Raw genomic sequence first — 17546 nt, forward strand, 5'->3', positions numbered from 1 at the left:
TAATAATATTCACAAATAATAAGATATATTTCTCTTTTTTTTTGGGGGGAGCAGGATACTCTGTGGTGCTGGGGATACTTCTCCATTACTGCTCGGGGGCCACTCCCAGTGGTGCTTAACAGACCATGGGGTGCTGGTACCAAACCCAGGTCTCTCTCGTAGATCATGTGCTCTAGCCATTGGAGCTATCTCCCTACTATACAAATAATTTTCTTGACATTAGTACTTCTTGGAGTAACATATAAAATAGGAGTTAATTTACCTTTTAATATCTTGAAGATTGATGTATATGATTTTCTTCCAGTGATTCCCTAAATTGTCTTCTATATCTTTTCAAATATGTTCTGGAATTTTCAGTGGATGTTATCTAATTTAAAAATGTCATTCCCCCATCTGCACTTATATGTTCATCGCAGCACTGTTTACAATAGCCAGAATCTGGAAAAATCCCGAGTGCCTGAGAACAGATTACTGGTTAAAGAAACTTTGGTACATCTATACAATGGAATACTATGCAGCTGTTAGAAAAGATGAAGTCATGAACTTTGCATATAAGTGGATCTACATGGAAAGTATCATGCTAAGTGAAATGAGTCAGAAAGAGAGGAACAGACAGAGAAAGATTGCACTCATCTGTGGAATATAAAATGGCAGAGTAGGAGACTAATACCCAAGAATAGCAGTATATAATACCAGGAGGTTGGCTCCATGGCTTGGAAGCTAGCCTCACACGCTGGGGGCAAGTCACCCCAGATAGAGAAGGGAGCATCAAGTAATATGTGATTGGAAATCCCGAGCAGGGAGGAAGATGCATGCTGAAAGTAGACTAGAGACTGAACATGATGGCTGCTCAATTCCCCTATTTCAAACCACAACACCCAAAAGGAGAGAGAGAGAGAATAAATTGGAATGCTCTGCCACAGAGACGGAGTGGGGTGGGGGGATGGGGTAAGGGGGTGGGAGGGATACTGGGTTCATAAGTGGTGGAGAATGGACACTGGTGGAGGGATGGGCTCTCGAACATTGCATGAGGGAAAAACAAGCACGAAAATGTGTGAATCTGTAACTGTACCCTCACTGTGACTCACCAATTAAAAAAATAAATAAATTATAAAAAATTAAAATTAAAATGTGATTTCCCACACTTCTCCTTCAAATTCGTCATTTAATTTTTTTCCTTAGGTCTTACAGATGAGTGTTCTAATTCAGAATATGGATCAACCGTCAGTGATTAAGAATTATGGAATAATGGAATTTGTTATTTTTTTAACTCTGAAATTGAAAGTCAACTTCATCCCTATAAAGAATATGACAGAATAATGTCTTTAAATAAATGTTAAGGTGTTTAGTCAACAATATAGCATGACTTCATTACATTTTTACTAAATATGAGATTGATTTAATATGGAAGGGATTGCAGAAGCAATTTGTTAGTACTCCATATACAACAAATCTTTTGACAAGTAGATGCATAGCATAATTGTTTTATTCAGCTTACTTTAAAAGTTATACACAGAAGAATCAATAATAAGGAAAAATACAGATCAATGGATGTATACATTTTAAATATTATACCAAAGTCAATTTAAATATTACACTAAAGTCATTTGACTCATAGAAACCGATTTGTTATATCTAAGTATTATTTTATCCAATATGATGTCATATTTATGTTGCTATTAGTTCTGCCAAACTTATGGATGACTATGATTGAAAAGTGAAAATATTTGAAAAAATATAAACATGTTTTGCTTGTAAGGTTTAACTAATGTAATGATATTTAGCTAATGTAAGAGTAGAGCTATTACTATTTTTGTAACTTAAGTAAAAATGTAATAGTTTCCTTGATTGATTGATTGATTGATTGATTAGTTCTGGAATATCTAATAAATGTATTCTCTAATATGCTTTCAGACACAAAGAGGCCCTTTAATTTTTATCAAATTTTGATATAAGCAAAAGAAAACATTTGAACTGCCAATGCTTATAAAAACATGAGAAAACTATTTTGATGTCATGTTTGTATTCTTGTGAAATTGTTAAAAGTATCTGGTGTAGAAAGCTCATGATTTGAAATAACTAAGGTACAAGAAATATTGAAAATAAGTTAAAGATAAAAAGGTTTTCTCGTGGTTCATAAAAATTGATAGTTCAAAGGTCTTATACTGTTAAGGCAATGTGCATATTTGTATCTGCATTGGACTAGAATATTTGACCTAGAAAATCTTGTGAGTTGAAATAGTTATGACACATGAAAACAGGTTTAGTTTAAAGATGAGTTTCTGGAGTTATAAAATTGGTTGCAAAATTTATCCTACTAGCGCTCTATTTGATAGCTGAGACTTTTTGGTACCTAAAATTTCTAGAATTGCTAAGTAAAGTAAGTAAAGAGGTGGAGCGATAGCACAACAGGTAAGGCAGTTGCCTTAATGTGGCCTACCAGGGTTTGATTCCTCCATCCCTCTCAGAGATGGGATTCCGGCAAGCTACCGAGAATATCCTGCATGCATGGAAGAGCCGGGCAAGCTCCCCGCGGCATATTCAATATGCTAAAAAACAGTAACAACAAGTCGCACGATGGAGACTTTACTGGTGCCACTCAAGCAAATCGATGAACAATGGGATAACAGTGCAGTGCAGTGCTATATACTCTAATATGTTCTTAGTATTTTAGATTATCATTTCATGCCAACTTGACTTATTCATAAACATACTCTAAAGAATTAAAGTGTTTTTTATAAGAAATTGAAGCCTAAGGCAAAGTACTTAGGCATTATTCTTACCTAAAACATTGACATAGTTTTCAGGGAAAATTTAATAAAGAAATGTCTAAAGCAATACTAATATTTTTTGACCGTGAATGACCTTTCTTTTATTGGTGTCAGAGATTCAACCTAGTGCACTACATATGCAAGGCAAGTGTTTGGCCCTGAGTCATATCTCCAATATTGTGACGAGTTTTTAAGTCATTAAAAACAAGCACACTCACACACACAAATTCAAATTCTGGAATTTAGTACACATAAAAAATTAATAAAATGGAGAAATTTCAATTAGAAGAGAGAACCTCATCACTTCTTGGACTTTTGGCTAAGAGCAAGTGTAGAAGAGAGAACCTAAAGGGCTAGACTGGTTTGAGAAATTGATTACGTCTTTTGTTTGTTTGGAGGCCATACCAGTGATGTACAGGGTTTATCCTGGCTCTGTGCTCAGAAATCACTTCTGGCAGGAGAAAATATAGGATGTCAAGGATCCAACCCTGGTCAGCAACATAGAAGGTAAGCATCCTACCAGCTGTAGTATCTCTCCTGGCCCCCACAATTTAGTTACTTTACTTCCACATCATTAATTAAGAGTATCGGTGGTTTATATATAAAACCTAGCTCCTGGAAGCCTCACAGCATCTTATAGTCTAGTTCTCCCTCTTGGAGAACCTGTGAAGCTACCGAGAATTTCCTGCCCCCATGGGAGACCCTGGCAAGCTTCCTGTGGCACATTCATATGCCAAACACAGTAACAATGATGTGTCTCATTCCCCTGACCCTGAAAGAGCCTATAATGTGGCACCATTGGGATGGATCAGTAAAGAGGCTGCTAAAATTTCAGGGCTAGGATTAATGGAGACATTACTGAGAATGCTCAAGAAAATTGACGATCAACAGGATGACAGTGATACAGTGATATTTGATATTATATACTATCTGAATATATAGACTCACTAATTTCACATATATTTATTTATATCTACTGTGAATAGCAATTCTTCTAATTAATCTCCATGGATACACAATTTTAATTAACACCATATTTTTTAATCAAGAAAGTTGTTTCATTAAAGATTAAATGAAAGATTTACTTGGAATAGAGGAAATGTTCTATAATATTATTCCCTGTTTAAATTCTGGGCATATTTTGATAAAAATTATAGTTAAACACAATCATTGAAACCTCATCATTGAATATCTTATGAGTCTTAACAAACTTTAGTATTTTAAAGTTGACTTCTAGAAATAGAATTAAAGATTTAGACAAGAGTCTAACATATTTTGAAAAATTAGAAACACAAATTGCTACCAGGCTTTTAGGATATAAAACATGTAGAGATCTAGAAATTATATATAATTATTCATATCAAAAAACTTGTATTTTTTATCCTTTTAACCAATTCTTTTTGACCCTATAAGATTTTGTATCAAATTATCAATATAGGAAAGAAAAATGATCATATTTATAATAACTCAAGACATATATATTTCAGTAATGTTAAAGAAAAACATTTAGCTACATTTCCAGTTCAGAAATTAAATATGAATTTATTCAGATTAACAAACATTTTCAGCAAAACAAAATATTTTCTGGATCGATTTCCATCCATATTACTTCTCTTTCTGATTTGTATACAATATCGTATTGCCCAAAACTCTTTTATTTCACTTTACTTTCACTTTACGGGGTGGGGGTCTGGGGAGGTCGGGGGGAGGGGGGAGGTATACTGTGATTCTTGGTGGTGGAATATGTGCACTGGTGAAGGGATGGGTGTTCGAGCATTGTATAACTGAGACTTAAACCTGAAAGCTTTGTAACTTTCCACATGGGGATTCTATAAAAGAATAAAAAATTAAAAAAACTCTTTTAGATTACTCTTTTGCCATTTTTGAAAATAATTCTTTCTGTTAAATAAAATTTAGTGGTGTGGCATGTAACTGTTTTGTATGACAATGTGAAATTTTTATTGTTAACATGGCTTTATCAAAATATATATTCCTCGAACCCAGGTGGAAGGAAGACAAAGAATAGGACTTAACTGGCAGAATATATCAACACAAATTAATTTGATAAATGCAGAAAAGAAAAAAATTAAAAGAAATCATGGAAACAAGTTTAGTTACCCAAGAAGTATTTATTGAGTAAAATTGATAAGATATTTTGGCAGTTGTTTGGAATACAGTGGTAAGCATTATAGTAATTCATTTATCATGAACAATCTTGCTATTTTAATATTGGCATGAGAGAAAAATTTCAGGTAACAACTGGAAAACAAATATAATGTTCATTGGCTTCTCCACATTTCATGCCTAAAGAAATTCCCACCACAAATGTTAAATAATTTAGTTTTTACACAGTAGCAGCAGAAACAAATAATGAGAGAATCATTACAGATAGCGCAGTGGTAAAGCCAGGAAACAGTGCCAAATAAGACAAAAGTTAGAGTTTTACCTAAAGTACATTCAGTGAGGCTTCAAAGACTTACACAAGTATCCAAAGTGCTATTTCCTCAACCACTCATTGTGTCTACTATTGGGAATCTCAAAAATAGCTACTAAAACCATGAAAGTGTTACAAAAGTAAAACATTTTCATTATAAAATGAACATGAATCACATATTTTATTTCACCCACTGTTAATGGACTTTAAACAATCAACCAAGCATAACTCTATGACAGAATCAGATTGACTCACAAAGCATTAATTTGAGAACATAAATCCAAAATGACCACAAGGTTATCCCCTTTAGTGATTATTGTGACATCTTATTATTCTGTCACCATATAGACAGCTCCAGTCATAGCCTTGAACTATAAATTTCAAAAGGGTGAAAACTATGACTTCCATGAGAACACAATATAAAATGAGCATATATCAAAATCTTATTTAACCCATTAATTTATGAGGGAGAAATTAGGTTGTCATGATTGGTTCAATGGTCATCAGGGAAACTAGATTATTTATAGTCTATTTAACAAAGAAATAGGATTGCTGGCTTAAATATAAAACTGGTTAATACTCAACAGATCATAAATCTTTGGAGCAATCTGTTCCACCAGATAGAATTGCTTTGCATTATGGCAGTATGGAAATCTACAGTTAAAATGAAACTAATTCTCAGATTATTACTCAATGGTAAAAAGTGACAAGATAATTACATACATTAGACCAGAGGTTCCCAAACTTATTTGGCCTACCACCTCCTTTTCAGAAGAAAATTCATTCAGTGCCTCCTTAGAAATCTCCCTTCTTTAAGCAAACAGCAATTACTTCCCAGCTTCTCTGAGGCCACAGTCACACTCTTAGATCCTTACAGAGTTCCTTAAAGATTAACTCCATTATCAGAGGTAAAAAATGTCCATGGATGCATAAATATCAATGCCATATTGAACTACTAAACTTATTTACTAGTTCTAATCTAAGCTGAAAAGTGGTTCTAACCTATGGTTCGCAACTGACAGTATGTTCTATCAACAATATTCTAGTCATTCGTTAAAAATAAAAATTATTGGTCTTACACAATTTCGTCAAACATTCTGTTGAATTCTGGGTGATGAATGTGGACTCTAACAATTTTCATCAACTGCAATGCCTGTCTAGGTTTTAGAAGGTGTTGTTTGCTATTTATTGTCTGTGTTTTGATACTTCCTGTTGTAATCCAGTTAAAATCATTCTTCACAGCTTCTGATCATTTTAATATTTAATCATATCATGTTAATGTTCTTATGAAATGATTTAGAATTTCAAAGCCAATTATGAAAAATACTAGTCACTCGGTATCACATATTTAAACATGTTAGTGAATTTAAAAAAAATCTAAAGAGGAAAGTTTAACAGGATGAGATCGTACAAGGGTTTATGCATTTGCCTTGCAGTCAATTGACTTTGATTCAATCCCGGGAGCAACATATGATCCACTGAGGCCCACTGGGAGAGATCTCTAAACAGAACTGGAGATTTGCCCTGAGCACCGCTGAGCTTGACACCAAAAGGTAATTCTAAAATTTAAAAGAGAATTTCATATTTCACTATGGACCAATAGATTAAATAAAATAGAAATATATAATTTTCATCAAGTCACTTTTATATAAGTTGAGGATGAATATCTATCTATAAATGTTGAACCTCTACATTCAGAAATCTACCTCTTGAATGTATAGATACTCTGAGTAATAAACCACATACTATAAAGTGGTGCCCCTCCAACAACAGAATAATGCTCTGAGTAGTTTAGCTGAGCTGCCAATTCTTTGTTGTGGCCTTTAGGCATTGACAGTGGGATGTGGTTCCTGGCCTCAAATTTTTCATACATTTTAAGGGCAGCAGCTGTTCACAGAGCTGCTTCTCTGACATGAATTATCTGCCACTTACTCTATGTGGCTGTTACATTTGCTCTAAAACCCACAGATACCTACAGCCAGGACAGAGAAAGAATTTCAGAGAAATCAGTAAGCTCTGAGTGTGCCTACATATATAACCCCGAAGAACTCGTCTACTTTTGCAGACTTCTCTCATGTTACCTTCACTCTTGGTTACCCTGTCCAGACATACAGGTATATTTCCACATCTAAATAGGGGCAAGCTTTGGTACCACTGAGATATTTCATAACTACATCTTCCTGGGAAGTGAACTAATTTGACCAGACAAATTTATCACTTAATTTTAAGTGTCTGATGAAGTGACAATTTAGTCCAGTGGGTTCAGTCATAATTTGATTTTACTCGCAATAATCTTACACTAAATTCAAATTTCAGATCAAGGTGAGTGTCAGGAAAGGGCTTAAGGTGCTTGCATCAGTAGGCTCTGATTTAAAACTCCTGGCACCACCCCTGGTCCTCCAACCATCACTAAGGATGACTCCTGAGCACAGTATCAGGGATAGCCGCTGTGCACCTGTAGGTGGGGTCCCCCCGATAAAACCCAACCAAAATGAAGCTTCCCTGCTGCTAACAGTCTGGACTCAGTTTTGACTACAATTGGTTACAACATTAGAGAAAATGCAGAAGTTGATGTTGTTACTCTCTGTCACCTCTCTCCTATGTTTGAAGGCTCAGTGCCACAACTGGCAGTGCTCAGGGCTTTGTGCTCAGGTGTCCCCATAATAACCACGCATTCAGTGCCAGGCATTGAGTTTGTGTCAGTTTAAGCAAGCATCTTAATGACTTTACTACCTCACCAGGCCTTCTTTTCTGTGTTTTTATGTAAGTATTTTGTCTACATAACATTTATTGTGTTAAAATGTACTAAATTGATATTGTTGCAAATAAATATCAGCTATCATATGTGGCTTATCAAAATTAGTTTTTATTTTGGTGGGTTTTGGAGTCATACCTGGAAGTCTTCATGGCTTATTCCTAGCTCGATGCTCAGGCATCACTCTTGGGGCGCTCAGGAGATCATATGAGGTGCTGAAAATTGAACCAGGTGTGGCTGTGTGTAAAACAAGTGATTTAGCCTCTTACTCTCTCACTGGCCTGGGAAGTTACAGTCCTTTAATAAGGGAAGATTCAGTTGCTTTCTGTTATTTAGAAATGTCCTCTCTTTTACCTCTTCTCAGCAAACAACTTGTGTCCATATAATGTCCTTTCCTTTTATTTCATAACTTTATTTCATGCTACAGAGTTCCAGTTGCATTTATTATTTCTCTTCATAAAGCATACATCCTAAATAAATATTGAACATATAATTTGCCATAATAGAGGACATAGCTTTTCAGTTGTTCATGAATATTGGTAGATATTTTATTACAATTTTATAGCATGTATTTATTTTATATTTATCAATCTTTCTGAACTCACAAGTCTAATGTTCAGCTGGTAAAGTTAAATTCTAACATAACTCATAGATTAGCACTAAATATATAAAGATGTCTTAGTTCCCAGAATAAAAGAAAAGAAGCATACCATAACTATCGTATTCTTATTTGCATTTACTATAAACTATAAAAACTGTCCAAAAGATATCTTTATGCTAATTCACATCATTAGCTCTGAGAAAGTAATATATATATACCCATATATGTTGATACAATTATGTTATCAACATTCATCAATATGTTTCACACTTATTTGTCTATAAATAAGCTAAAAAATAATGTTCTAAAATATATTTATAATGTTTTCTAAAATTTCTGAAGAACGGAGAATAGTATACATATTTAATTTCTAATTAGACTTACAAACCCTGGACTTAAAAAAAAGCAATAATAATAGCCAGGCATGGGTCTGAAGATGATCCAACCAGGATGCAAGTCTAGCATCTCTTAGAGGAAGCCCTGAATAGGTGTTCATAGTTAGTTCAGGAAAGATATAAATAGGCCAATGTGTTTCACATCTTGAGATCTTATCTGAACAGACATCAGCTGAACCTAGCAGAATACACCAGCCTTGGCCTCTGATTGGGCGGTCTCAGGGCACACTAGAGGCTTGCCTTATGCTATACACTTTGACAAATAAATGAAGAAGTTGGAGGCTGAGCGTCAGCCACAATCACTGAACAGATTCCAAATGAGATGTGAGTAGCGTGCCTGCACGGTGCTGCAGTCCTGCAGTCCTTCATTACAATGCAGTCACATGATTCTACCAGCCCTCACATGATGATCTTGTAAGTTTCCCAGGACAAACGCAGGGGAAATTTTCCTGATATTGTCCTGTGGACATAACCCTGTTAGAAATTATGAGATATATATTTAAGATAGACTTTGGAACTTCATACATCTTATTCTCCTCTAAAACATGTGCAAGTAAGGGTGATAACTGAAAAGACACCTTATGGTCATGCTCTCAAGAGATAAAATAATGAACAGAGCATATAATAGACAAAATATAGCATTGTACTAATAAATTGGGATGTTTGATGATGTGCAACACACTTAATTCTAAACTAAATTTCCTTAAAATAAACATTCAAATATATAGATATATTAACATCTGTATAGATAAGTACCTATTTTTCTGCAGAGACATTATCAAAGACAGAAAATTATGAAATGGAACTTGACATGTTAAAAGATTCATAAGTGTATTAGACTTTCACTTTCATTTCAGGAACTTAGAATAGTTTTTTTAAGAATTGTATTATTTAATAAGACAATATGAATACTTTCATAGAACTAACTTTAAATATGCATCACTCAGTTAAAAAATGTTGAAGCCCTAATCATGCCCAGTGATTCTAAACTCTCCGTCCATTTCCACTGGTGCAATGTGAGGAAGTCGGGGTGTTTGGGTTCTATAATTTGAGTACTCCACACTGTGTTCTAGGTGTACAGGGCTCCACTACCTGATCTCTACTACCTGATGTACGTGATAGCAGGATAGAACTGGAATTGGCTACATGCAAGCATACACCTGAACCCCTCGACTATCTTGCTGATTTTTGGTTATTCTATTTAGTATTACTGTTGGGTTTTGTGGATAAAATAATGCATATTAAAGGACTTTAAAATCTGGCAATTCTGAGAGGAATGTGTATTTTAACTCATTTTTGGATCATATCTAATAGACCTAAGAGACATGAGAAATTCAAGCTACTAAATGATCCAACACTAAAGTACACTTTCAGAAATGGATAATTACTGGAAGTGAAGTGCAAAGTGCCAAATTCAGCAATATAAATGAAGAATTTCAAGTCTTCACTCACATGCCTATTGCATGTGGCCAAATATAATGTTTGTATTCCTGAATTTTTTCATTTAAAATTGGAAGTTATTGTTTATGATTGAAAGAATAACCATTCTATTGCTAAATGTTTATTCAGAGAGAAGTTGAGCAGTTGGAAATCATTTATGCAACATCGGCAAAATAGTTTCTAACAGTTCTTATCCTTCAGGAGCCGACCAATGTCCCCAAATATTTATCCAAGTTCTAATCCTTGGAACCTGTTAAGGATAATGTCTTTTTCTATTTTGGGTTTTGGGCCATACCTGTTAACATCTTTTTATTTGGGGTTTGGGGCCACACCTGACTGTGCTGCCATGTTACTGATGGCTCTGTGCTCAGGGATCACTCTTGGTAGTACTTGGGGGACCATATAAGGAATCAGCAATCAAACCTAGGTGAGCTGTGTTGAAGTCAAGCACCTTATTGTCATCGTATTACATCTCTGGCACTGCTAAGATGATTTTATTGGGAGTAAGGAAGGTGTTCAAAGATATAATTAAGTATGAAATGAGATGAATTATATGAAAAATGTACTAAGTACAACAGAAGGCATTGGAGAAAGACACATATCATAAGCTGGGAAGGCAATCTACTGACAGAAGTAGAGATTGGACTCCTGTGCTAACAGTCAAAGAATGGAAAAAAAGAGAAATAGCCACCAGACCTGGGAACATTAGAGCATGGATTCTCCCCCAGACTCTTCCTAAAGAATATAACTGTGTCGTCTGTGTTGCAAGCTATATGCCCAAAAGTAGAGAGAGAGAGTATGGGGAATATTGTCTGCCATGGAAGCAGGGGGAGGGTGGGAGAGGGGGGGGTATCCCCAGGATATTGGTGGTGGGGAATGTGCACTGGTGGATGGATGGGTGTTTGATCATTGTGAGATTGTAACCCAAACATGAAAGCTTGTAACTATCTCACGGTGATTCAATAAAATTTTAAAAATTTTTTAAAAAAGAATATAACTGTGTCAATCCCTTAACTTCAAATTTAGAGCATGCAGAACAGTGATAAAATTAATTCCTCTAGTACAGTCCCCTCCCCGGTGATTTACGTAATCTGTGATAGCATTCCAAGAAACAGTTAGCTACGCCTTTCTGTACAATATTGCTTCTAGATTTTTGTTTATCTGGGAAACTAGTCACAGTATTTTCCAATATACTTTCCTATGAACCTTTAGAATTTGAATAACTTCTTCAATATTATCCAATCCACTTGCTATTTTTTTCAGATGCCTCATGAACTTTCGGTCACTAATGAAAAACAAAAGAGTGAAGCCAAAGTATCACAAGGCTCAGTCCACTAACTGAAACCAAGCCTCCTCACATTGTCAACTTAGTAATTGGAATTAATTTCATTTATACTATTAGTCTCTTTTAGAAATATCAAGAAATTTAATTTTCACTACTATCTGTTCAATTTCATTCTTAGTAATTCTCATTTTACTTAAATTACTTGAACAAAAGCAAAATTTATTGTGAAACAAAAAATACTATTATGTGTTTATTTCAATTCTAGAGTATCTTACATTTTACTTATAATTTATATTTTAGGTAATCTTGCTATCTAGTAAAGGATGAACATTATGAAACTAAATTATATCATTGATAGATTATATGGATATGAGGCTATTCTATTTAAGAAATTTGGAGACAAACTTTTAGTATCAGTAAAATTAATTAGTTTCACCAAAATTCCATTTTTGCTATGCAAATAAAACAATTATGTTTTGAGGCAGTAAATTATTTTCATGAGTTCCAGAGGATTTGCACTTTTTATATTAAAGTTTCATTTCACATGCTGGAGTTTTGAGAGCTTTGATTTATAAGAACATAACAGATCAGGTTCTGCCTTAGATGTCTGCGCTTGACACTATGAATCAGTCACATTGCACAAACTGAGATTTATCATCATTACAGGCGTTTTACACCCTGTTACATATTTAAAACATGATTATTAACACTTTTATTTTAGACTTTGAAGAAGTCCCTCGGCTTCATCAGTCAGTTAGGCAGATTGAAACAGTAAATAAGTGAACACATTTACCTTTATAGAAAAAGTTTATTTTTATAGAGTTAAACAATCAAGATTAAACTATTAGTCTCATGTAGGTTTAAATCTGGAATTAATCTTACCACACTATGACCTTGAGGCTGATTGCCCGTGTGATGTTGGCATTTGCTGCTTATAAGGTGGAATAGAATAAAGCTTTAGGTTGGAAATTAGTAAAACGCTGCACACTTCACTATATTAAAAACCACACACATTCTTTTAATTGAATCACATTGAGATACACAGTTACAAAGTTGTTTATGATTGTGTTTCATTAATGTAATTTTCCAACCCCATCCTTTTGCCAGTGTACATTTCCCACCACCAATGTTCCCAGATACCTCCAGCCCCCACATCCCCTCCCACTTGTATCTGCCTCTATGGCAGACATTTTTCTAAAAAACAAATGGGTCATTTGTACATATTCTATTTGTTTTTAATTTTTATTGAGTCACCATGTGGAAAGTTACAAAGTTTTCAGGTTTAAATCTCAGTTATACAATGCTCGAATACCCATCCCTTCACCAGTGCACATATTCCACCACCAAGAATCCCAGTATAGCTCCACCCCGCACCCCCATACCCCTAACCCCTCCCACGCCCCTAGCCCCCCCACCATAGCCCCCCCTGCCTGTGTAACTAATAAATTTCACTTTACTTTCACTTTGATTGCATACAATATTTCAACAAAACTCACTATTATTGTTTGGAGAGTCTCTCCCCTAAAGTCAGACTTGCTGAAAAGGAAGCATTAGATAATTTGTTTTCCATTGCTGAGGATGAAGAGGTATGAGGTTGAGTGACCACACTTAGCGGCCTCTCCATTTTGGGTTTCTGTATTTTAGTATTTTAGTAACTAAGACCAGAGGGATATCTGCCAGAAGTTGCATCGTTGCCAACTTGTACTTCTCAGTTACATTATATTCCACATATGAGTGCAATATTTCTATGTCTGTCTCTTTCTTTCTGACTCATTTCACTCAACATGATACTTTCCATGTTGATCCATTTATATGCAAATTTCATGACTTCATGTTTTCTGACGACTACATAGTATTCAATTGTGTAGATGTACCAGAGTTTCTTTAACCAGTCATCTGTTTTGGGGCACTCTGGTTTTTTCCAGATTCTGGCTATTGTAAACAGTGCTGCAATGAACATAGAAATACATATGCCATCTCTACTATACCGTTTTGCCTCTCCGGGATATATTCCCAGGAGTGGTATTGCTGGGTCAAATGGAAGGTCAATTTCTAATTTTTTGAGAATCGTCCATATTGTTTTCCAAAAGGGCTGAACCAGTCGGCATTCCCACCAGCAGTGAAGAAGAGACCCTTTCTCCCCACATCAACAGCAATACCGGTTGCTTTTGTTTTCTGGGATGTGGGTCAGTCTCTGTGGTGTGAGATGATATCTCATTGTTGTTTTGATCTGCATCTCCCTGATGATTAGTGATGTTGAACATTTTCTCATGTGCCTCTCAGCCATTCGGATTTCTTCTTTAGGAAAGTTTCTGTTCATTTCATCACCCCATTTTCTGATCGGGTTGGCAGTTTTCTTCTTGTGGAGTTCAACCAATAAGCCCCCACAAATAGCTAAAGCAATTCTTGGGAAAAAGAAAATGGGAGGAATCAGCCTCCCCAACTTCCAACTCTACTACAAAGCAGTAGTCATTAAAACAGCTTGGTACTGGAACAAAGGCAGAGCGACAGACCAATGGAACAGGGTTGAATACTCTGACACATCCCCCCAAATATATGACCATCTAATCTTTGATAAGGGAGCAAAAAAGGCAAAGTGGAGCAAAGAAAGCATGTTTAACAAATTGTGCTGGCAAAACTGGACAGCTACTTGCAAAAACATGGGCTTAGACCTCCAACTATCACCATGTACAAAAGTCAGATCAAAATGGATTAAGGATCTCAACATCAGACCAGAATCCCTAAGGTACATTGAAGACAAGGTCGGCAAAACCCTCCACAACATTGAAGCCAAAGGTATCTTCAAAGCTGACACGCCACTGGCCAAGCAAGTGAAAACAGAGATAAATAAATGGGACTATCTCAAACTAAGAAGCTTCTGCACCTCAAGAGAAACAGTGACCAAAGTACAAAGACAATCTACAGAATGGGAAAGGATATTTATGCAGTACCCATCTGATAAAGGGTTGATAACAAGGATATACAATGCACTGTACATATTCTAAATCATTGACTGTATAAAGAGAAAAAGGAAAATAATTATAATTATATATTTATCTGTACCCACTTTTGAAACCTAGGATTTGTAAAGATAGCAGTATTATTATTGTTGTTGTTATTATTATTATTATTATTATTATTATTATTAGGTTTTGGACCACACCCAGCAGTGCTCAGAGGTTGCTCCTATCTTTGCACTCAGGAATTACTCCTGGCAGCCTCAATGGACCATATGAGTTTCCAGGGATAAAATCTGGCTCGACTATATGCAAGGCAAACACCTTGTAAGCCATAGTATCATTCTAACTCCAGCTGATGATATTATTAAGTGAAAGTTTATGACAATATTTTCAGAGAAAGAAAAGTTTACTCCACTAGTCTTATTTTTCATGGCTTTATTTAAAAAGAAGAAATGAATGCACACATATTCAAATCACACTGCTATAAAACTTGTTTTAAAGCAACATATATTATTAAACTCTCAACAAACTAACTTGTGAACACATACTTGATAAATTCTTGACTCTCAAAAGACATGATTAAACATTTTTAGAAGTCTAAATCATATATATATATATTATGGACTAAAATCAAGAAAATCTCTTAGAAACAGAAATAAATCAAAGATATCAGCTTCTTATTATCAGCCATGAAAATCTGTACATACAAAATTTATAAAAATCACTTGATTACAGTTATAATCAACAACTAAGTCCTTAATGACATACATTTGATGGTATGGTAATTGAAAATTAATTCCACAGAACTTCTACATAACCATCATCAAATCTTGCTTTGATATGTAATATATATAATTTTTGTCTCTGATATTCAAATTTCCCTGCTGGCTGGAAGGAATTTTTTTTTTTTGCAAAATAAAATTTAGCAACTGAAAACTCTGCCGTAAGTCTGTAATGAGGTTGGTAATGAGGTCCTAGCAGAGAGACTGTGTTGTCCTGGCTTTTTTGTGCCCTAAAACAACTAAATAGATCAACATTTGCGATTTTCTACTCCCGGGGTGCCTCTACCCCTGATGTTTAAGCAGCTAATAATCTAAGGGAATCACCATAGCAAAAATTCTTCCTACTTTACAACCTCCTTACCCGTCTGACTATTGCTCAAGTGAATAGCTAAAATCATATTTTGTAATTGCTCATGGGTAGCAGACAGCTTAGGAAGATTTCTTTCATCAACATTGACAAATATACATTAATTTAAAATGTTTATGTTTTGTTTGGGGGCCACAGCAGGTAGTGCTTAGGGCTTATTTCTGACTCCGTGCTCGGAGATCACTCCTGCCAGGCTTGGGATGCCAGAGTTGGAAGGTGTGTTGGCTATGTGAAAGGTGAACACCCTCTCCACTGTCTTGCATTCTGGCCCCTTAAGTAGGTTTCTGGATTTTTCTGTTTTTTTTTAATGTTTTAGCTTTTAAATCTAAGAGGATTACAAACTCGCAGCAAAGTTTATATAGCTCATATATAAAACTATATACACTGAAAGCCACCACCATGTTGACTTATCCACCAGCCCTCCTCTACAGACTCCTGACCAAATCTTCCAGGAGATGCATGTCAAGCAGCTAAAATTCATGGGAAGACTGGTTCTTGCTACTGAAAACTTTAGGGCACACTTGGGAGGCTGGCAGACCCTGCCAAAGTTCTGGCAACTACACCCACACCCCACTGCTGCAGCCAGACAAAAAAACTCAGCTCACTGCTTCATGAATATTCTTCATAAAGATGCCAAACTGGGACTAATTTCAGGTACCCCAGACCCAGGATGAGGACTTTGGTGTTTCTCAAAGTCGGGGTGGGCAGCCTCTAAATTTCCAGACTCGAAGCAGCCATAATTCATTGGCCCAGATCATAGATCCTTAATTCTCTGGACCATGTGACACCTCCTAATTCCTCAAAACTGAAATTCCAGTAGGAGTACACAAAATTACTTGGGAAAGTAACATAGATGCTAACTAAACTCAAAAAACAAAAGCAATAAAACGTGTGACTAGAAACAAACAGCTAAATGTATTCTTAGACAAGGACAAAACAACCCCCTGATCTGATACAATTTTCACATAAAAATAAATTTTATACATATTGATTTTAATGTTGTAGCTTTGTCATTTCAACTCTAGAATTTTATCAACAGTTATGAGTTTTGTCTACATTAAAATAAATTTTAAAATGTATTAATGATCTCAAGCAATTGTGAGTAGCAGTATTTAATATAATGGTTATAATTATCTTTTTGTTTCCATCCAAGTTTAGCCATAACTATATGTTTTATGGTTATAAATATGTATATATTGATTACTTACTTTTTATAGTGAATGCTATTGGAAATTCATGATAAAAGAGTTTTATTTTCATGGAGTTCATATTTTATGTTTCTTTCTTGTTCTTTCCATTCCTTTGGGGGGGGTGATAAAAGATCTTGCTTGGGCTTATAGCATTTGCATTGTTAGCTCTCGTGTTTCTGAAGTTTCACACATGTTTGTTACACCAGGCATTTTAAATATGAGAGTCACATACATCATCCTGGTATGTGGAGCAGTAGTGGGTACAGAACTTGAGTCTTTATGTACTACTAATGCATGGGCCCATACCACTTTTCTTTATTTTTAATGGAATTGGGGAACATCATTTTAACAGAAACTTGTTGAGCAAATAATTTTATTTATTGATAGTCTTAAAAAAACATTTAAAGTTAGTTATATTAAAATATTTCATACTCTAACTTCAGTATAGTTTGACTATTTTGAATTTTTTAAATTTTGTCCCTTCTAACTGCATAAATAAACCTATTTAAATTTCTTTAATAATCTTTTTAATTGAGCAAAACTAAGATTTTAATTGACTCATTGCT

The sequence above is a fragment of the Sorex araneus genome, chromosome 1, assembly GCF_027595985.1.
Source record: "Sorex araneus isolate mSorAra2 chromosome 1, mSorAra2.pri, whole genome shotgun sequence".
Lineage (NCBI taxonomy): Eukaryota > Metazoa > Chordata > Mammalia > Eulipotyphla > Soricidae > Sorex > Sorex araneus.